The following is a 21,904-nucleotide window of genomic DNA, read 5'->3' as shown; positions in this document are numbered from 1 at the left end:
CTGCATTATTCTATCAAACACCAGAATCTCAACCATCCAATCAACATGCTCACTCCCAGGAACAAACTGAACATAATGCTTAATCAACAAACCCTCATTCACATCAACAACTAGTGAATTCATACCCACAACAACAAACCCTACATCAACAACCACATGTAGATCTCCATCAACACATGCCAAACTCTCAACACCAACAACCTCATTGCTCACAACAGGATGCTCTGCAATACATAACTCACCTCCAACAACAACTGGATCATCCACGACCGAGTGCTCCACAATCTCCATGTCAGACTCAACCAACTAATCCTGAAAACCAATCTCCATCCCAACATCAACAAGGTTAGGAATATCCTCAGCAACAACCTCTATTTTCTCTACAGGTTCTGCATCACACTCCACAAACTGATCAACAAAACCATCATCTTCCACCTTGACCTTGTTAGCTTGATTAGCCAATCTAGCATCCAACCGAGAAATCATCTTAGAAAAATTCCTCTCCACTATATTATGGATTTTTTGCAATCATCTTAGGGTCCAATCCTCTTCGAGCCATCTCCCAAGATCTTCGTAAACCCTCTGCAACAAATCCTTCCCACGCTCCTTGTGACAACCAAATTGTTTACAAGTCAGATTGCAACCTGCCACCTCACACGAACAATCAGGAAACAAATCACAAGTCTAGGACAACGGATTTGCAATCCACCAACTCTAATAAACTTTCTCCAACTAAGGTCCTGGTACAAACTGCCTCACTCTTCGGTGATCTACTTGTACACTCAGGATCTCCTGCTCTGATAAACTTCACCCAACCAAGGTCCTGGTACAAACTGCCTTAGCTTCGACGATCTACTTGTACACTCAAGAACTCCTGCTCTGATACCACTTGATGAAGTACCGCTCTGATACCACTTGATGAAGGTAAGCTTTGATACCACTTGATGTAAGTATTGTTGTAATACCACTGATGAAGGGCCACACCACCCTTACCAACTCACAACCAAGAATGCAACAATATGAAGAGAACGAGATGATGAAATGTTTCAAACAATTTTATTATACTTAACAATCCAATAGCAATTACAATAACATTTCTACAAGATCTCTCAAGATCCAATCCAAACCCAAGCTAGTCTAGATCCACACTCTGGTAGAAACCTCTGAGATCTCAACTTTGTGCTCGCATGCCACCAAGCAACCTCCTTGTTTCTAAACCGCAGCCACTAGCTCTTCTCCAACCTTATCCAAGATCCAAGTGTAAACTGCCTCACTCGGCACTCTGTCTACACACTCACAAGTCCACCATAATCCTACTATAAACTGCCTCACATTCGGCGCTCTATTCATAGACTTAGGAAAAATCACTCTTCACTTCCTCCTTCTCTTTCACACCTTGAAGCCTTCCAAGTTTTCTAAGCTTCACCTTCCACAACTTTCACCTTTCCAAGCTTCCACTTCTCAAGCTTCTCCTTGAGCTTCCACTCCTCAAGCTTCTCCTTGAGCTTTCACCTTCTTCTCGAGCTTCTTCTTGAGCTTGCTTTAGAAATGCTCATATGCCTTGCTTAAATAGGCACTTACCATCCCATGCATGACTTATCCACAAGCTTCTAGAATTCCTCCACAACCTTCTACAACTTCCACAACCTTCTACATTATCCACAACTTTCTACAATATTCATAACTTTCTAGAATTCTTCCCACACACCTCGATAAATGGAATGACAAGCATTTATTTTTTATTTTTTTCTATTATGCCACCTATGCACCTCGACAATAGAAATCCTTTTTTTCTTTCTTTTCTCCTTTTTCCCCTTTTTTATTTTTTTATTATTTCTCCTCTAATTTTCGTCACTTTCTCTCTCCTCTACAATTTTTTTTATTTTTATTTTTCCAAAAAAAAAATTCAATTTTTTTTTTCAATAATTTTTCCATGCAAGATGCTCCTGCATCAAAAATAAATAAAAATATGATTATTTTTAAATTATCATATTATCAAATGTGTTTAAGTAATATAACCTACAAAAAAGAAATTTGTATAGAGTATAAAATTTATAAATAAATTTAAAAACCTTAAAATTATGAGTTACTAAAAAATTATTGTTTTTGATTGGTGAGAGTTAATTGACTTTTTGGGGAGAGTGAATGCAATATATATTGCCTACAACAAATACAAAAACAAAAACTTAATTGATGACACTAATCTATATTATGCATTTCTATTTATTTATTTATCTAATTTTGTCTATTATATGACTCGTACATTCTTTTCTTAATTAATAAATAATATAAATATTTAATTTTAAGAAAACTTAATTTTGATTGATTAATTAAAGAGAATATATTTTTGGTATCTATTATTATTAGTTCATGTGGCAAGTAACTATTACAATCATGAGATGCATTCTAATTTTAAATACACCAATTAGATTAATTTTTTTTTTATCTAATTTGTATTTTCAGAAGTTCTATATTTTTAACATATTCTACAAACTTGAATCCATTTTTGACAATTCTAGTGGATCTCAAGTAATAAAGCAATGAAAAAATTAAAAATTCTCTAAGAAAAATCAATAAAATTAAACATAATGTTAAAGGGCGACCTCTATCTAGAAGAATATATGCATCAGATTTCACATTACATTGATTAATTAATTAATAAATGGAACGAACTTCAAATCTGGTGCATTTCTTCTACGGACTAAAGTTAAATATGAGAACATAAAGTTACATGTAATATTTATGACAACATTAAATTGGTATTATGAAAGCACTAAATAGATAAATTATAAATTAGTATGTTCTGTCACTTTTTAATTAATTAATAAATGAAACAAATGCCCAAATTTGATGCATTTCTTCCACGGACTAGAGTTAAACATGAGAGCATAAAGCCACATGCAATATTTATGACAACATTAAATTGGTATAATGAAAGCACTAAATGGATAAATTAGTGCCTTTGATATTTTGCTTTTGTGCAATTCACTTATTTTTAGCTCCTTCGTTAGAATTGTTATTTCTTAACGGTACTATCAAGACTCAAGAGTATACACAGAATGAATTCAACGAAGATGCCAAGAAATTTGTCCGGTGCTTAAAGGCTTAATGCATCAATTTTTGTTGTAATTCACAAAAAATAAAAGTCTGCCTTAAGCACTTGATTATACCAGATCAAAGGGAAGTTATTCAGAATGTCCTCTGTTACCGAATTTACCCTAAAGTAAGTGTTCAGCAATGTTTTTATCTGCAGAGTGCTCATCTATGGAATCTCCTCTGCATTCAGGCCTTTTCGCCCGATGAGGGAAAATTGGGATAGAGGCTTTCTTCGTCTTATATCTAGGTATGTCGAATTTTTGACAAGATGTATGAAGATTTTTAATAGATACAGTTCGCAATCTCACCTTATTTCTGTTAAACTTTTACGCATAAGGTTTTTCTTTTCTCTATTTAATTATTTACTGAAGTATTAGCAGTGAGCTAAAACCTTCATCCCTTCTTGGCAGAGAACGGACTAGCTGAACTTTTACTTTAAATTACGTTGTTATTAAATGTTTTTTTAACAGCACTGCAAGGTTAGGTTAGGTTATTCTCCTGTTGTTTGAGATCTGTAAATACTTTGGCTATCTGCACCTCTAGCTTCTGCATTTTAAGAATTTGTTCATACCCCTTATATGCACCTTTCAAATTGTATGTAACCAAAAGAGCGATTCTTTGTTTGAAATCTCTTGCATAATCATTGCCAAAATTTCCATCATTCTTTGTAGATTTTATGTTTTTTCCTTTTGAAGGCATATGATAGTTCTCATAGCCAACTCAAAAAGGCTTCTTTCCGATGCAAGAATTTTGTAGGTTGAATTGACCACAATCTGTTCATTACTATGCTAGTTCTAGAAGCAGCACAAATACTTACCTTAATGTGTTGCGAAAACGTATTCCTTACATATTTATTCTGTGTGTAAATACTAAAATACCTTTTCGCTTTTTCCTTGAAGTCGTCAGGATATTGACATGTTTTTCTTCACAATTTTGGGAGTTTCGCAACATACTCTGTAGCGCAACATTTTTCTTTACATGTACAGACACTGCATATTACGCTGCCAAAAATATGTAGTAACCAGCTAAAATTCCTCTTTCTATGTATAGGGGCTGCTAACATTATGTAGTGAGCAGCTAAAAAAATTGTTTGATCAGGAATTATCGCTGCAAAGATTGTTTTTTGGCTAATTTCTATCCTGTTCGGGGAACGCGTATCGCAGGAATCACAAATTGCATCGGACCTGATTGGGACTGAATTGGTCAGTAGAATTAAACTATTTAAGATTTTGTCGATCAATAATGGTCTAGACTATGTACTCGAGCATAGAAATAAACTTAAGACTCTTTGAGCTAGTGGACAGAGTAGATGTGTACAAAAATGTCTTAAATCTATGAAATGAAGGTATGTCCTGCAACCAATGCCAAACCAACTGGTCAAATGGCAGATTTTTCTTGAACATTATAATCTTCTTCACTTTAGATAGTTTTACACAATTTTATACATAATTAAGATGTGTTTTAGGAATTTACGTGCAAGTCTTCTCCACGAGAACCCTGTTGAGTTACACAAGTCAAGTTTTATTCTTGCAATTTTAGAACTATGTGCAAGCTCTCGTTATATGATACCAAAATCTTGTTTCGACTTTCTATCCGCAAATGTGTTTGATTCTTCTTCTCTATTTATGATCATCTATGATGTTCTTATTATGACAGTTTCTCTCATCTTATCATTCAGATGTCACCCATTTTATATTGAAAAAAAATTAATTAAATGTTGTTGTAACTTATTGACCAGTAAATGCTTGATGAGTTCGTTGGCAATTTTTAGTGTGGCGTGGGATATGCCTCTGTTACATTCTGAAGATTGATAAATATGGGATACAAACTTGTTAATTGACTGTGTCCATGATCTTGCATTGCGATTTCAAAATTGGGCTGCCTTATTGTGGCAAGGATAGTTTGAACTTGGCCTGCTTTATTGCGGCAAGTATAATTCAAACTTGGGCCATGCGTTCCCACCAAGACATGTAGAAGAAAATCATAAAAGCTATGGGACGAATGAAGGTATCGATCCCAACTTAAGGGTTGTGAATGCAGTAGTTAATATTGTTCTTGATGCTCCTATTAATTTAACACAGCTTAGATAAACTTTATCAACAACACAAAATTGATAGTCATGATATCCCACCCTGTGCTACAGAAAAATTTTATCAACAACACAAATTTGATTGCATCAGTCCTGAGGTAACAACAGCCGCGGCACTGACTTTCAAGTAACTCTCCCCCAACAACTTTTGCATTAGGATTTCGTTACATTGCTGTGGTCCTTCTCCATTAGTAGTTGTTATTAATGAGTCGTTAACAATTTTGTGCACAATCAGAGTTCACAGGGTATGGTTTATATTTGTTATTACAATTTTCAATGTCAAGTGGGATTACGAAGAGCTACACAAATAGTAAGTTCGTTTGTTATTCCTTCATTTTTTTTATTAACTTGCACATGTACAATGAATATTAAAGTAAAATTTCTCTCACTCAACAACAGCTTTTTTATTAATGTCAGGCTACTTCAGCAACACAGAAGCTACTGATTCAACTTTGGACAAAAAAACAGCGCAGCACACTGTCCAGAGTTATTGTAATTAGCTTTGTTTTTTTTTGTTTTTCTGAATAAAAGATTCGGACTGTATACAAAATAAATTAAAATAAAGATTTTTAACAAATGCATGGAAATCTAGAACAGAGAAATAAAACAAATTAAAAAGAAGTCTTTAGTAGAAGAAGAATGACTGCCCTGTGGGCATATTTCACTGGAGATTATAGCTGATTATGCAAAACTTGTGCGATCTTCATTTATGGTTTGCATGATATCTGAGAAGTCGAAAATCTGTGGCATTGGCCCTTCAAAATGCAGTGTTCTACCATCACAGCTGTGGTTTGCGAGTTTGTCAGCCATTGCAATTAGCTTTGTTACTAAATAGGTTGTGTGCTTCTAAAATGTGATTTGTTTTGTGCATTTGAATACTCAATCTTGCTTTCAAACTCTCCTAATGCCATAAAATTCTAAACAATTATGTTTCATTGCAGGTTGCACCTAGCTCGGCATTCAATAGGTCCATAGTGCTTCAATTTTGGCACAGCAACATTCAATTGCCTTGCAACTTAGTTGGAAGATGCCCAAGAGTGTTCTCACCTTTGACAAAGGACAACGCTTTGTCAAAGAACATGGTATAATATTAATGCAGGTTTGTGAAAAGTTGCTCAAAATGTTGACAACATATAATATTGTGGATCATTTACAACTTTTGTTTATACATATGCTCCATAGTTGCACCACCCTGGGGGACAAGGGGACAGTGGAACGGGGGACAGGGGGATGGTGGAATGAGTGAATAGAGGGGCCTTAATTCAGGAACAATGGGGAGACGATGGAACAGGGGCAAAAGTTTTTGTGACAAGGGGATAAAGGGCCTTAATTTGGGGACAGTGGGAGGATGGCGGGGGCTGGTAACAGGGGATGGGGAGGGTTGTATATACTATATATATGGTACTTAAAATGCTAGTTATGAAAAGATGTATTGCAATATAAGATATAAAGATGTAAACAATAAATACTTGAACATTGGATTGAATTGGAACATCATACATTGATCATAAATAGTCAAATCAGCAAATAGTCAATGCTAAGAGGTCCCCTGATCTTTGGTGGAGCTGGTAGAATCTGGTGGCGCTGCTGAGGATGGGGGAGCGAAGTCCCCTATGTGTCTTTGTCTCCGAAATGTGGAATAAAAAGAGGGGGACTATCCTCCTGTTACTATGATATGCACATAAAGTGTGCTCAGTTTCAAAACATATATTTTCGCATGACGAAAACAAGATTTTAAATAATATTAAATATTACTAATTGTAACATTGGTGATGGATAGCATTTCCACAACTTATTGTCAAAAGCTCAGGCTTTACTCATCAGATGCAATTGATGACAACAAATAGTTTTACATTTAAATAATTAATTACTCCTGAATTTTCTACAATTAATAACTGCAGAGATACATATCTCTTGTGTGCGATGTGGTGTCACCCGTGATTTATAACCCTTTTCAGCTGCAGGATCTCTACTGCAGGTTTGCATTTTGTACTAAGAGATTACCCGCTACTCTTTACCGAACACTGCACTCTCATCTCGTATGACTGTCACGCCCCCATCCAGCACTAGATTGTGACCGTTTACATATTTGGAATCCTCACTGGCCAGATACAGAGCAGCCTCTGCAATATCCTCTGCTTTAAGATTCGCTCCCCTTAAGGGTGATACACCTTGAACCATCGCCTCCGCCTTGGCCTTTGCCTCTGCTAAAGGGGTCACTCCCATATATTTCAGTAGCATATCTGTGACAACTATGGTAGGAGATATACAATTCACCTGTATGCCACATTTCCCCAACTCTGCTGCGCCATTCTTAGTCAACCCAATAACAGCATGCTTGGATGCAGTGTAGGAGTAAGGAGTAAGTCCTCCTACTATTCCCGCAATGCTAGCTGTAGAGATAATGCTTCCCTTTCTGTTGGGTATCATAACACGGGCTGCATGCTTAATGCCGTGCATTACTCCTTTTAAATTGATATTCATCACTCGCTCGAAATCAGACATATCATACTCTGCCACGCTCGATTTTTGGTACTCGGGGACTCCTGCATTATTGTACATTATGTCAAGCTTTCCATGCTTTTGCACGGCCAAATCCACAATTCCTCTCACATCTTCCTCATTGCCAACATCAGAGTGAACATATGTCGCCCAGGGATAAAGGGACTCTGCCAATTCCTTGCCAGCGTCGTCTGCGATGTCTGCAATTATTACTTTTGCTCCATGATGTGCGAACAGCCGAACAGTGGCTGCTCCAATTCCTCCTGATCCACCTGTAATTATTGCAACCTTGCCTTGCAGTCTACAATTCACAAACGGATTCCTGTTCAAAATATAATTTGGGGTAAACATTCCCGCAAGGAGATACACGACTCTGTTTTTATGTGCCTATGAAAAGAAAATTCGGCATTCACTCACATAGAGAAGGAGCTGTTCATGCGTCTAAAATTAAACTATAGATTGTGATGTTGTTATAAGGATTCGATTCTATAGTTTTTTTTTTAATGTCAAATTGACTGAAGCTTGTCGAATATTTTGTAAATAATGTTACAAATAGTGTGGGTTTAATCATGGAGAGAATTCTATTCTTGAGCACATTCGAATCGTTCAATTTCATAAAAGATAAATTCTTGTGAATCGCTACACTTGAAACATGAGAAAATAACAATATCACAATTCAATTTGCTGACAACAATTTCATTTATATTTAACATTACAAAAGTGAGAAAACTTTATGCGAAAACCAACCTTCTCCACAAAGCAGCTGCACCCTCTCTTGTAGACATGTTCTACTACTACAAATCACCCCTTGACTAACAGCTTTGGAAGAGCTGGTTTTATAGCGAGCAATGGATCTGGTGTTTTAACCAGTTAACTATTTTGGTAAGCTTTATCTATCCACGTTTTAAGTCGAGCTCTAGCACCAAAAGGCAGACAACATTTTACATATTCCTTGTAAGCGTTTACATATCAAAGCTCAAAACATTGATGTAGATTCATTGCTTAAACGCCCGTTTGATCTCGTCCGTTGGCATGGATAGATCTTCCGATTTTCGTTATCCAAGTGGGATTAAATTAGTATGCTTTCTTGAAGGTTTCTTTTTCCATTTAATTACAAAAGCGAGAAATTAAAGTTAACCAGCATTTCCACGTTTCTCGGGAAATGACAGAATTCAATATATGTCTTTTCCCATAGTTGAATTTTGTGCATTACTTCATTCTTCCCTTTCTGATATGGAAGCCGTTGTCCTTGACTAAGATTGTGTAAAACAAAACAATTTTTTAAAAAAATCAGTAAGAGATCTATATATGATCTGCATCTGAGTAGTGTACAGTAAAAATCTTAAAAAATCAGATAAAAAACTTTCATTCTAAAAAGTTTCATTCTGTGCGAGCATAGCTTCTCCTACGCCCATTTTTTATCCTGTTTAAGTTTCCGCTGTGGATTACAAGTGCAATAAATAAATCGGACATAATTGGACATGCGGATTTCAAGGCGATTTCAACATTTATGACGTGCGGATTTCAAAGCTTTTTCAATTTTCTTAAAAGTTTGTTGGAATATTATTTTCGATGTCGAAGTAAAGAACAAGAGTGATATGGTTCCTGCCATTTTTTATGTCTTTCTCTTTGCCGAATATGCTTTGAATATTACAAGCCATTATCAATGGTCGCATCACATCGCAATCTGTTCTGCTTTGAGCTTTTGGACGACGGTGACTTTTCATAGCGAAAATTTGGCAGCACCGGAGAAGTTAACCCGTTGCTATCCAGCCAGCTGATCCTCACGATGAATGACGAGGATTCGGATAAGAAAACAAGCCTGCCCTTCTTATGCTTTGCTTTCTAGTTGCCTAAACATGTTGATATTTTTGGTGCCAATTATAAGGAATTGTAAATGGCGTCTTTGTATTCCCAGATGAGGTTCTATACAGGGATTAATTTCAGTAGGTTGCTGAATATTTTTAACATTATTTTAAATTAATAGCAGTCTCTTGAAATTTATAGAGGAGTTCTATTATTATGTATGGAGGACAAGGAAAGAGTACGGATATTATTACGCTTTTATCTCCAAACAATTTTCATGCTTTAGTCAATAATCACTAAGGACCACTAAGGACCTGTGATTTTGGTTTTTTCGCTTTGCTAGGGTTTCTTGCTTCATGTGAACTTTCAATTTTTTGTGTACAGCTTTTCGTTTGAACTGCTGTAAGCTCCACTTGTCACACTGCATTTACTACGGGAGTTTTTTAGGGTAGGATATAATGGCTCCGGCCAGTGATGAACCAATTTTTTCTCGTGTTCACGCTACTGCTTCGGTCTGCCATGGCGCCGCCTCAGAACAAACGCTTACGCAAGTTTGTCTCGAAAGTTTTTCACGAGGTAATCCTAACATTATCCTTCCTTTTGCAAAAATTTGATGCTGCATGTGATTGATTAGAACAACACACCTTGATAGATTATTTTGTGGGTAGGACTCCTCCTGAACCTATGCTCAAAAAATGGGTTAACAAGAGCTAGACTCCTCATAGAGTCCACCTTGACGTTGTGCAAAACCTTACCAAAATTTTGAGTTACTGTTGGGTGTAAGGGCAAGGCTCCCTTGAATCCCTTGCCCCCCAAGCAATCCTATGCTATGGTCGCCGCAGTTCCACCTATCCCCACAGGAGCGTCAATTCCTGCCAGCATAGGAATGCAAGCGGTGGACAAAAGAACTACTCCTGAAGTTTCATAGGTTTCACACCCTGTTGGTATGCGGGGGATTAAAGCAGCCGCTAGGGCTTCTGCCTTGACTGGGTTGTGCACTCCTCTTGCTACTTCTTCCATGCCACCACCAACGACGCAATGTTCTTGCAGTCCTCCTGGACTTGTGGAGATACTAGAGGTGAAATGTCAGGCTGTAAGTCCAAAGGATTTTCCGTCTAACTTCAACCATGTTTCTACCTTCTTGTAGAATAGCTACTCCTCTTTGGAGGACAAAGATGATATGGAAGAGTTCTCATGAACTTCCTATCATGGAATGTTCAAGGTCTCATAGACCTCCCCAGAAAGTACTATGTTTGGGATGTCCCTTATAGACTTGGTAATTTAGATTTTCTCTATCTGTAAGAAGTTAAAATTTTTGGTTTCATGCTTTCTTTAGCATGCCATGTAATTTAGCAGGATAGTGTGATGTTTTATTCCCAACACGAAGCTAGCTGAGGTTGTGTAGTTACTCTCCTGTCACCTCGCCTTCATTATGCTGTTATTTCACACAGTTCTGACCCCACGCATAGAATTATTTGTCTTTTGCTTTTCATTAATAATCATTCTTTTGAAGTCATTAATGTTTATGCTTCCAATGATACTATGGAAAGATCCTAGATGTGGGCCTAGCTATCTGACAACTTGCCTCTAGCTACATAGGTTATGTGTGGGGACTTTAATATGGTTGAAGTGGCCTCTGACAAAGACAACATTCTACCTTTTCACTGGACAGCTGGGGAAAGACAAGCCTAGTATTACATGCACAATAAATTGGACCTTTTTGATCCCAATACTAACCACCGCCAGGATAGTGGGGTTTGGCACACCTGGTCCAACTTTCAAGCTGGCTCTGAACACATATTAAAATGCCTTGATCGTGCTATGATCACTGCGCAATCTTTTTTCTCTTTTTCTAAGGATCAAAATTTTCCTGTCATTCCCTTGCAAAATGTGACGTTGTCTAACCACTACCCTATTTATTTTGTCATTTATTGGCAAACAGCTATCCCAAAGGTGGCCAAGTCTCAGTTCTTCCTCAACACATCTGTGTTGATGCATGCTTCCACCATTTCGCACATCCTATGTGTCTAGAACTTGGAGCCATGTCCGCATTCTCAAAGGGGATGGATTCAATGGTGGAATGATACCATTACCAGAACTACTCGATTCCTACACATTTATGGGTGACAATTGGCTATGTTCCATAAACGGTCATATGAATCTAGCATGCTTGCCCTCAAAAAACCCTCTGAGGCCTCATCCTCAATCCCTTTGATGTGGACTTACAAATTCAACTTGCTAAGCTTCACCATGATAAACAAATTGCTGATAATTAAGCTGCTCAGGGAGCCCAAATCAAAGCTCGTCTCCACTGGTTGGAGGTTGGCGACAAAGCCTTGAAGGATTTTTTTCAGACTCTTCGTGCCTGTCATACCAATGTTGGGATTAAAAAAATCAAACAAGGAAATGTTGTTCTGTCTAGTCTCCCGCATCCTACAAGCATTTGTTCATCACTATGAGAACGTGTTTGCTTCGCAAGGAAATTTGGTTGCTCAAGAGAAAGCTCTCAGAACGTGTATTTCTATTACTCCAAACCATTTAGTAGCTAAGCAATGCACTTTTTGTGAGCAACTTCTTTCCCTTCGAGACCTTAAAGAGGGGGTCTACTTCATGGTGGATGACAAGTCCCCTGGGTGTGATGGGTTTTCTTGTGAATTCTACAAACACCTCTGGGAACATATAGGTCCTAATCTACACAAAGTTTATCTTGAAGCCTATCACTCTAAAATCTTAGGAGCCATTATAAACAAGGGAAATATCAAATTCATACCTAAAGCTAGTGATCTAGAGGACATATGTAATTGGAGACCCATTACCCTTTTGAATGTGTCATATAAGATCATTGCCAAGACACTCTCTCTCAAAATAAGGCACATGTTGCCCTTAATTGTGCAACCAAAGCAAACTGCATTCATCAAGTCTAGATATATTCTTGACAATATCATTGTTGTTTGTGAGGGAATGGAATGGGCTCACAAGTCTAATCAAAAGGCCAGCTTTTTAAAGATAGATTTTGCTAAAGCCTATGATTACATTTAGTGGCCCTTCATCTTGGCTACGCTCCAGGCTCTGAGTTCTGGCCCCAACTTCCTCTAGTTTGTGGAGATGCTCTTTGGGGATGCTAATGCTTGCACTACCATCAACAATTCGGAATATGAGGTTTTTGGACTTTTTCGTTCCATCAGACAAGGTTGTCCACTAGCTCTTGTGCTTTATGTCCTTTCTACGAAAGGTTTTAGATATTTACCTACAAATTTTGTGTCCTCAAGATTAGTTCGTGGCATTTCCTTGCCTAAATCATCCTCCCAATTAGTCAATGGACACTTTGCTGATGATTCTTTTCTCACTCTTTTAGAGGGTGAAGAACACATCAATAATTCTTTAAGTTGCGTGGACACCTTTTGTCAAGCATCTAGTTCTGCCATTCAATGGCATAAAATGCTCTGCTTCTGCCAGTCATTTTTGCCAGCTCCATTTTGGCTTAGCCAGTTTGAGTGGAAATGGGTTGCTCATGGAGAAATCTTCTTCTTTCTTGGCATTCCTTTTGCATTCTAGGCATTGCCTGTGGAACTTTGGAATGTTGTGCTAGCCAAGATTAGCAAAAAGCTCGATATTGGATCACAAAGTTGCTCTCCTCCATGGAAAAATTTCAGATTAGTTCTAAGATTCTTGTGGCTACTCATGTGTATTACTCCTCCTGTTGGGCTCTATCCAAAGCTTCTTACGTGAAGCTAGAAAGATTGATTAGGGATTTTCTCTAGGCCTCTGGTTCTAATCACCATGGCTTTCATAGACTGGCTTGAGATTTCTATTGTCTCCCAAAAGAGTTCGGTGCTCTTGTTTTGCTTTCCACTCAGAAACAAGGCCTTGCTCTTTGTGCAAAATGGATTATTAGGGCTCTCTCAAGAGATGAAGCTTGGAAGATTTTGGTGCAGCACTGCATTTCTTTTGATTTTCCTATCAATAAGCCTACTTGGAAGGGGATTGGTTTCCAAACCCTTCTCATTATGCATGAGCCCATGGTCATTCAGGGCTAATTCTTCATCAAGAGCATCTAGAAAGCCTAGGAGGCTATTAAGCCTTGGCTTCGATGGGCTGGAGATGAATTCCACAATGGCCTCTCCTTGAATCAGGAGAACATTTGGTGGTCTCCCATGTTTGCCATTAAGGGTACTCTCCTCACCAAGACTCAAGGGGCTAGTGCTCTGTGTTTTTTCAAATGTGGCATCAAAACTCCTAAGGACCTCTTTTCACAAGTCACCATGAGTTTTAAGACCTGGGAAGATGTGCAAGTACAATATCTCCTTGTCCATTCAGACCGACATACTTTTGACCTTCTACTTTCTTTCATCCCTATTCACTTAGTTCATAAAGTGGGGATTCAGTCTATTCACCCTTAGTGACTTGATTGGAAGTGGTATCCTGCAACTCCTTTTTCTAATTACAAGCCAAGTTTGGGTTACAAATGGCTTTTGCCTCATCTTCCCATGGTGGATACGCTAAACCACTGATGGCATTTGCAATCTTCTCTTTCTCAATGGAGAAAATGCTTTGATACCATATGGAATGCTATAAGCGAACTCAAGATTGTGCATTTTTCTTGGTGCCTAGCCTTCCAAGATATTCTCCTAGGGCCTCAGCTCAAATACATTGGGGTTCCTGATCCTAGATGCCCCTTTTGTGGACAACCAAAGTCTTTCTTGCATATTTTTTGGTTTTGCAAGCGTACTTAGAATTATTGGCACTGGATTCATGATTTTTTCAAGCCATTCAGACCAGAGTCTTTCTCTTGGCACATGATTTTACTGGGTGACTCTCCTAGATTACCTCAGAAGTTCACCCAAATTTGGCATACCTTCAGGCTAGAGATCCTATTTTCTCTATGGAAAGATAGAAATGTTGTTCTTTTCACACACAGTTTTTTGGATGTTAACATTGCTATGTATACTAAGGTATGCATTCGTAATAATGTAATTATGCAAATTCAGGTGCAAGCTAACAAAGTTGCACTCAAAGTATCTCACCTACAGGAGCTACTCAATCACTAGGCCAATACTTCTTGTACTATTGCCAAAGTTCCTCTTGATGCCTCAGTGGAGACCTCAATTCGCCATGGCCACCGTCCTCAGTGCGACTCCTCCGGCTACCACTCACACACCCTACACTCCCAAGCTTCTCGTTGTCGCTCTCCTAGCGGTGGTGATGGCAGATGGAGGCGCCGCTTAGCTTCCCCACCCCATGGTGGTTCTTGTTGGTCCCTAGCTCCTCCTCCTAGTTCTCATTGTGTGTACTCTGGGAAGTGGCCTCGCCTAGACCTAGTGATTTCTCCTCCACAGCTAGAGGTTAAAGATGTGGAGGCTACAACTGTTGCTAATGGTTGGACTATTCTCAGCCCACCCCCCAATCCTAAAGATGATTGGGGTTTTCAAGACAAAGATGATCCACCACCCTCTGCTAGCATTGCTTTGGTAGCCTAAGGTTGCCTTATATGCTTTTTTTCATGAATAGTTTTTGTTTCCAGCTGTAGCCATGTTTTTAGTCCGGCTTCAACTGTGTGAACTCTTTCATGAGGTGATCTTGTATCCCCCGACCCCTTTTTTGTGAATTGTAAATTGAGTATATTTTCTTAATAGAAAAGGTCACTATTCATAAAAAAATTTAAAAATAGTAATCACTAAACAAATGATCTGATCATTAATTTTACAATATGTCAATAATTAACTATGACCTATACAATTACATTTTAAATACATACCAAGTTGTAGTAACTTATAACTAGGGGTGCAAGTGCCAAATTGCCTGCATGCCTTATTGTGGTGGTTATTGGGGTAAGAGATGTGTAAAGTTGTACATTTAACTTTGAACTTGAAATGGAATGTCAGATTAGAGCTTTTAATTTGTGAAATTGGCAAGAGATTAGTGAGAATTTGCTAGATGTACAATCCTAAAGATTCGATCATAGGAAGATAAGGAAAAAGGGTTTTAGTTTTCAATAGTTTAAATCATTAGCTTCCTATCTATTCATTTCATGTGTCTACTACACCTCTATATAATAAAAGTATTAAATATGAGCTAAAGCATTGAGATAAAGGAAGCTGCAACACTATCCAGGCAAGTATAACCTTGCTAATTTTGATCCTCATAATTATCATATGAAATGATGACTTTTGATTTTACAATGAAAAATTCTTGTTATTAGGAAATCTACGAACAGTGGTTTGGAGCATAATCTCCTATCTTTTTTCCTTGTTAATTTACAATTATAGTAAAGAGAAAAAAATCTATTTTGGCACAAATAAACTATTAGAATATGAAAAGATTGATAACATAGAAAACTAGTACAAAGAATATATATTTAAACTATGAATGAAAATAATACAAAATCAAAATAGCGACATAGACTTAGTCTCCAAGAGAGTAATGCAAATGTTGGAAGCAAAATAGCATTAATAGGATGCAAAAGAAATCGATCACAAATACAAGCTAGGAAGCATGCTTATATAGACTAGGAAGAGGGAGGAGGTGGCAACACTGACTAATAAGGAGCAACCATCTATCATACTAAAGATAGCAAAGTATCCTCCTAAGATAGCTAATGGATGCTCACATGTAGGAAGGTGACACCTCACAACCACTTTCTAAATAAAACATGCTTTATTAACCTAAGAAGGATTATTAAAAGTGTAGAAAAAACCTAGCAATATTGGAAAAAATAAATAACCCATTAGAAAATTAAAAAAACTACACTAACACCCCCCCATAAGTGAAGCTTAGGTTGATGTAAAAATGGGTCCCAACAAGTTAGGCCTGATGAGGTACCCATGTACATAAAAGTCGCCCAAAAAAGAGAGAAAAGAGACTCCCCAAAAAGAATCAGGACTCCAAGTGAGAGGAAGAGGCCTCCCCAAAAGATGATGCATCCCGCACCCCTAGCAAAGTTCACAAATTTTGTCTGAAAGATCCACTTACATTGAAAAAGTTTTCTTACATTGGGAAGAGGGGAAAGATCCCAAGTGTTGTTCCTCATCAAGGAACTATACTCTTCCTACATAGTTGTATCCCACTCAGGAATACCAAAAGCCTCATGAAAGGATGGTGGATCTGAGGCAGTAGCAATGAAGACATGTGGAGAATCTTGGAATTGTGAACGAGTCTGCTTGGTGTGTGATGGATCCCCAACCCAATCACTTGCAAATTGCAAGGTCTATCTAGCCCAAAGCGAACCAGAAGATGGAGAACCTAGAGGAGAATCATCAACCTATGAATGATGACTAGCAAAGGAAGGAGGTGAGTCCTCTGAATCAATCTTTACATCGGAAGTGGAGTTAGAAGACTACTTAGGTGAATCTAACTCATTAGAAGATCTATCATGTATTCCAAGTGACTTCAATTTCAAAGTAGAAGGAGTTGGAGAAGTGATAGAAAGGGAGCTTGAAGGTCCCTCTTCAAACTAAACACTCCTGTCAATGAACAACTCATGTGTAGTAGGGTGGAGCAACAGATAACCCTTCACACCATCAAGATAACCTACAAATATGCAAGGTCTACTTTGTGAATCCAAGGCCTTACATTTCTCTACAGAAATGTGGGTGCATGTAGGAGAGCCAAAAGCTTTAAAGTGCTTAATTGATGGTTTATAACCATTCCAAGCTTCTAAAGAAGTAACTCCCTTCAAGGCTCAGTGAGGAACATAGTTTTGGATATAACAAGCATAGTTAATGGCTTCTACCCAATATTGTGGTGCAAGAGATCTAGAGTGAATCATACAATTTACCATTTCCTTCCAGGATCTATTCTTCCATTCTACAACACCATTCTACTAAGGATTGTATGGAACCGAATGTTGTGAATCAATCCCCTCTAAAGTGCAAAATCTTTCAAACTAATGGTTGACATACTTACCACCATTGTCTTTGTGCAAAACTTTGATGGCTTTCCTAGATTACTTCTATAAAAAAGTTTTGAAGTCTTCAAAATGATCAAATACCTCTGACTTCTATTTGAGAAAGTACATTGAGAAAGTGTTTTGCTTGCTAATGTACAAAAGATGTAGCTAGAGTGTAAATTAGACACCTTTAACAACAAAAAATGGCTCCAACAACCAAGGAATGACCCTAGCACCAAAAAGATGACATGAAAATGTTGAATCAACTTCCTAAGTCCATCAATGGCATGTTGGAACCTGCAATATTTATTGAAAACTCCAACTATGCAAGTTGGTTGTCAAATTTGATATTGAAACCCTAGAGATTCAAAATGTTTTTATTGAACTTTTCTTATTCTCAAGAAATCTGAAGATGCAAGAGAAGTTCATACTTTATTTTTCAAAAAAATATAATAAGATTTATTAGCCCGTCCTGAATCTCTCAAATAAGGAAACTAAAATCTATTCTTACACATAGAAAACCTTTGATACCATGTTAGAATATGAAAAGATTGATAACACAGAAAACTAGTACAAAGAATAGCTATCTAAACTATGAATGCAAATGATACAAAATCAAAATAGCAACATAGAGTTAGTCTCCAAGAAAGTAATGCAAATGCTGGAAGCAACATAGCATTAAAAGGATGCAAAAGAAATCTATCACAAATAAAAGCTAGGTAGCATTCTTATATAGACTAGGAAGAGGGAGGAGGTGGCAACATCGACCAATAAGGAGCAACCATCTATCAGACTAATGATAGCAAAATATCTTCCTAAGATAGCTAATGGATGCTCACATCTAGGAAGGTGACACCTCGCAACCACGTTCTAAATAAGACATTTTTTATTAACCTAAGCAAGATTATTAAAAGTGTATGAAAAACATAGCAATATAGGGAAAAATAAATAACCCACTAGGAAATAAAAACTACACTAACATAAACTCTAGTATAGCCAAATCCACAATTTTGAAATATAAAGTTAATATCTACATGATTACAAAGACTTATGACTACTACTTTGTTTCATCACCAGGTGGCTGAGGAGGAAGGGCCAAATCTAGAGTTACTTGGTGGTCTTGTTTTATTTATGTATGGAATGCCTTTAAATTAGTTTTAATTTGTATTTTAATTAGCTTAGAATTATATGGTATGTATTTAATCATAGTATATTAGTTTATGTGTTCAATATCTGTATTTGATTGTATAATAACATTTCATATGAAATAGATTATGAGTTGATAATTTTTAAAGATTTGTAGTTATTTTTATCATACATTATTTTTGTTATGAGTTGTTTCCAATTTAGTAAGTTTCTACTACTAGAAGTGACAGTTGAATCATTTCAATTTGCTAAAACTTTGTTTTTGAATGTTATAATTGCATTTATGATCCCTCATTTCATAACTATCATCCCTTGATGGCATACTACTTAGAGACCTTTCACAAGTTTATGCTCTTAGATTGACACGTATAGACCAGCCAAACTTCATCATCAATTGTTAATTCCTTTTCTATTACTCACCCTAGTGTTGGCTTATCATGGATGAGGTTCCAAAACTCAATGGAAGAGTGCTTGCATAACTCTAAGCCTATAGATTAGGAATTGGCATTTCTAATAGGTGATTATAATAGTCAATTGGAGCAATGATTCAAGAGTTATGGTCTTCCAAATTTGGTCTTCCTAAAATTTCTAAAATAAATGTGAAGATGTATTTGGCTAACTCTATATATATTGTTACCTCTGGTCTGCTAGCCCTAGGTATTATGTTTAAATGTTTAGAACCTTCCTAGGTGACATAAAATTCCCTATTTAAGAAAGACTTGAACATTGTATAAAACAACTCTGGGTGGTAGTTCATAGCTTACTCTTGCATATTATTGTGATGAATGTACCCATGTGGTTTAGCATATTATAGTTGTGAATTTTGTAATTCTACATTTTTTTTTTGTTTCTTTGTTTCTATTGTGTTTATGGTATTAAGAGGAGCACCCTTTATCAAGTGGTATTAGAGCTAGAGTTCTTAAGTGTGTGGACAGATCGTCGACTATAGGTAGTTTGCATCAAGACCATGGTTTGGGCTGATCATGTTGACATATCACTGATTGTAAGGTAGTTTGCACTAGGCTTTTAGCAATAGTGTGAAAATGTCTCCACATCGAGACCATGGTAGAAGAGTTGTAGGTGTTATAGTTGAGGGTTTTTGAGCCCTACAAAGAAAAATTGAAGCATTAGAAGAAAAAATGAGTAGAGAAATAAATCTTGCTATAAGAGATTAATGCAAGGATGAGGATGAAGAAGAAGAAACTATTGAAGCAAAGGCAATTCTAAACATAAAGGAAGACAAGACTTTTAAAGCCATCTCCAGGATTGGAAAAAGACCTAAGTTTGAGGTTCCCACATTTTTGGAAATCTTAACCTAGTGGAGCTGATTGATTGGATCAATGAACCAAAGGAGTAATCTAAGTATGAATATATTGAGGATCCTAATAGGGTCAAGTTCACAAAGTAAAAATTGAAGGCACATGCAAAGAGCTAGTGATAGGAGATTCAGTTGGATCAAACTAGAAGGGTAAAGGATAAAGTCACCAGATGAGATTGGATTTTAGCTAAACTAAAGTGATAATTTATTCCCATGGATAATGAGCTTGAACTATTGAATAAAATGCAAGGGTTGAAGCAAGTAGGAAAATATGTCCAAGAGTATATCAAAGAGTTCTACAGAGTTCTCATTAGAACTGGCCATGCAAAAGCTGATAAGGAGAAAAATGCCCATTATCTTAATGGGTTAAGGCCAAGTATTCAATTTGAGTTGTGTCTAGTTCAAATGAACAGTATTAAAGAGGCATACTAGTGTTTGGAATAAGGTGTCTCAACCTTGTATAATTCCTATTCTTATTATTTGTTTTGTAAAATGTATTTCTTGTAAATAATGTTGATGTCTCAACATCTTGAATTGTGTGTAAGGAGATCATGACTAAAATGGTTATGATGGATTTCTATGACACGTAAGAGCTATATTAGGAAGATTCAATGACAGGTGAAGACATGTGGCAACTAAGATATTTGAGTATTGTACACTCTACCCCAATAGTGGGGTTCGGGGTTCCTATTTTCTCACATACCCTAATACAAAGAATGGTAAAACCCTAATACGGTTTACCTTTGGGAGTAGCTCTAAAGTGAAGTGCATTTTATAAGCATTTTTAGGGTTGCGAAGAGATATGATGCGAAAAGGGTGTATTTTTGGTACTGCGAGTAGCAACTGGAGTCTTCGGTTGTTGATGTTGAACTTGCATTGCAAGTGTATTGTAACCTTGTGTTGAAGATAATACATTGTGCAGGTTCTAAAGGGGTGGGGTTGTTTTACCGAAAGGTTTTTCCCCACCAGAAAATCCTTGTGTTATGTGTTCCTTTCTCTATCTATTTTCTATATGCATGGTTGGCTGCAATATTGTTGTTTACATGATATTGAATCTGTAAGTGTAGAATATTTTGATAGGATTTGCATCATATTTTCCTTATGAGATTAGTGTAGGAATCTGTTTCCGCACCTAAGTTTCCTTACAAGTGGTATCAGAGCTTGATCTACTTTTGATCCTAGCTGTTGGGTAGGGTTTTTTGAGCTAATCTCAAGTTGAGTGGGAGTCTTGTGCAGAGCATCCTAAACCTTATTTGCAGATTGAGATGGCGAGTTCATCATATGGAAGAATGGAGGTGGAGAAATTTAATGGCACTAATTTTGAGTTGTGGAAACTCAAGATGGAAGACATGTTGGAAGATCGTGACCTATGGGAATCGATAACAAGCGCTACAAGACCAACAACTATAGCCCAAGTAGATTGGGATATCAAAGACTATAAAGCTAAGGGTCTCATAAGACTCTATTTAACCGATGCAGTGCTTCTGAATGTTCTAGATGAGAAAACCACATATAGTTTGTGGGAGAGACTTGGGGCCTTGTATCAAGCCAAATCTTTGGTGAACAAGTTGTTTCTGAGGAAGAAGTTGTATTCTCTACAAATGGAGGAAGGTGGATCCTTAACAGATCATTTAAATGCATTTAATCTGCTGGCTGCATAGTTGACATTAGCTGGTGTAGAGTTAGAGGAGGAGGATCCTTGCTACACACTTTTGTGTTCTTTACTAGATTCATGGGACCATCTTGTGATGGCTCTCGGAAGCACATTAGTCACTTTCAAAATGGATGATGTGGTGTCTTCGCTGCTATCAGAGGAGATGCAGAGAAAGGCTTCCGTTTCAGAAAAAGAAGCCCTTGCTGTTCGTGGGAGATCCACGAAAAGAGGAAAGAAAAATGACAATAAGTCTGACAATAAGGGTAGATCTAAATCCCGTGGGAAGGCCAAGACTTCCAATAAGTCCAAGGAAAAATGTTGGAACTATGATAAGTCTGGGCACTTCCGTAAAGACTGTAAAGAGCGTAAGAAGAAGAAGAAAGCCTCAGATTCTGGTTCTGAAAAATC

At 37.2% G+C, this 21,904-nt stretch overlaps 1 long non-coding RNA gene and 1 pseudogene across 4 annotated transcripts; one reads left to right on the top strand and one right to left on the bottom strand.

Annotated features, from left to right (window-relative positions):
- Nucleotides 1-3,019: 3,019 nt before the first annotated feature.
- Nucleotides 3,020-5,968, top strand: LOC149545397 (uncharacterized). 3 transcript variants are annotated; one of them, XR_016353581.1, is made up of 5 exons: nt 3,020-3,343; nt 4,835-5,103; nt 5,240-5,283; nt 5,421-5,495; nt 5,603-5,968. It is a non-coding gene; the product is annotated as an uncharacterized LOC149545397 (long non-coding RNA). The 3 variants fall into 3 exon arrangements; XR_016353580.1 differs by having other exon boundaries at nt 5,240-5,312; XR_016353579.1 differs by having other exon boundaries at nt 5,585-5,659.
- Nucleotides 5,969-6,907: 939 nt separating this feature from the next.
- Nucleotides 6,908-9,107, bottom strand: LOC149545396 (short-chain dehydrogenase reductase 2a-like; annotated as a pseudogene). Its single transcript, XR_016353578.1, has 2 exons — nt 8,435-9,107; nt 6,908-8,009 (listed from the first exon to the last, which is right to left on the bottom strand). The product of XR_016353578.1 is annotated as a short-chain dehydrogenase reductase 2a-like (transcript).
- Nucleotides 9,108-21,904: the final 12,797 nt, after the last annotated feature.

Source organism: Cupressus sempervirens, chromosome 7 (genome assembly GCF_028749045.1).
Source record: "Cupressus sempervirens isolate cs-2001-9-10 chromosome 7, ASM2874904v1, whole genome shotgun sequence".
Lineage (NCBI taxonomy): Eukaryota > Viridiplantae > Streptophyta > Pinopsida > Cupressales > Cupressaceae > Cupressus > Cupressus sempervirens.
This window is presented reverse-complemented; position numbering and strand designations above follow the sequence as displayed.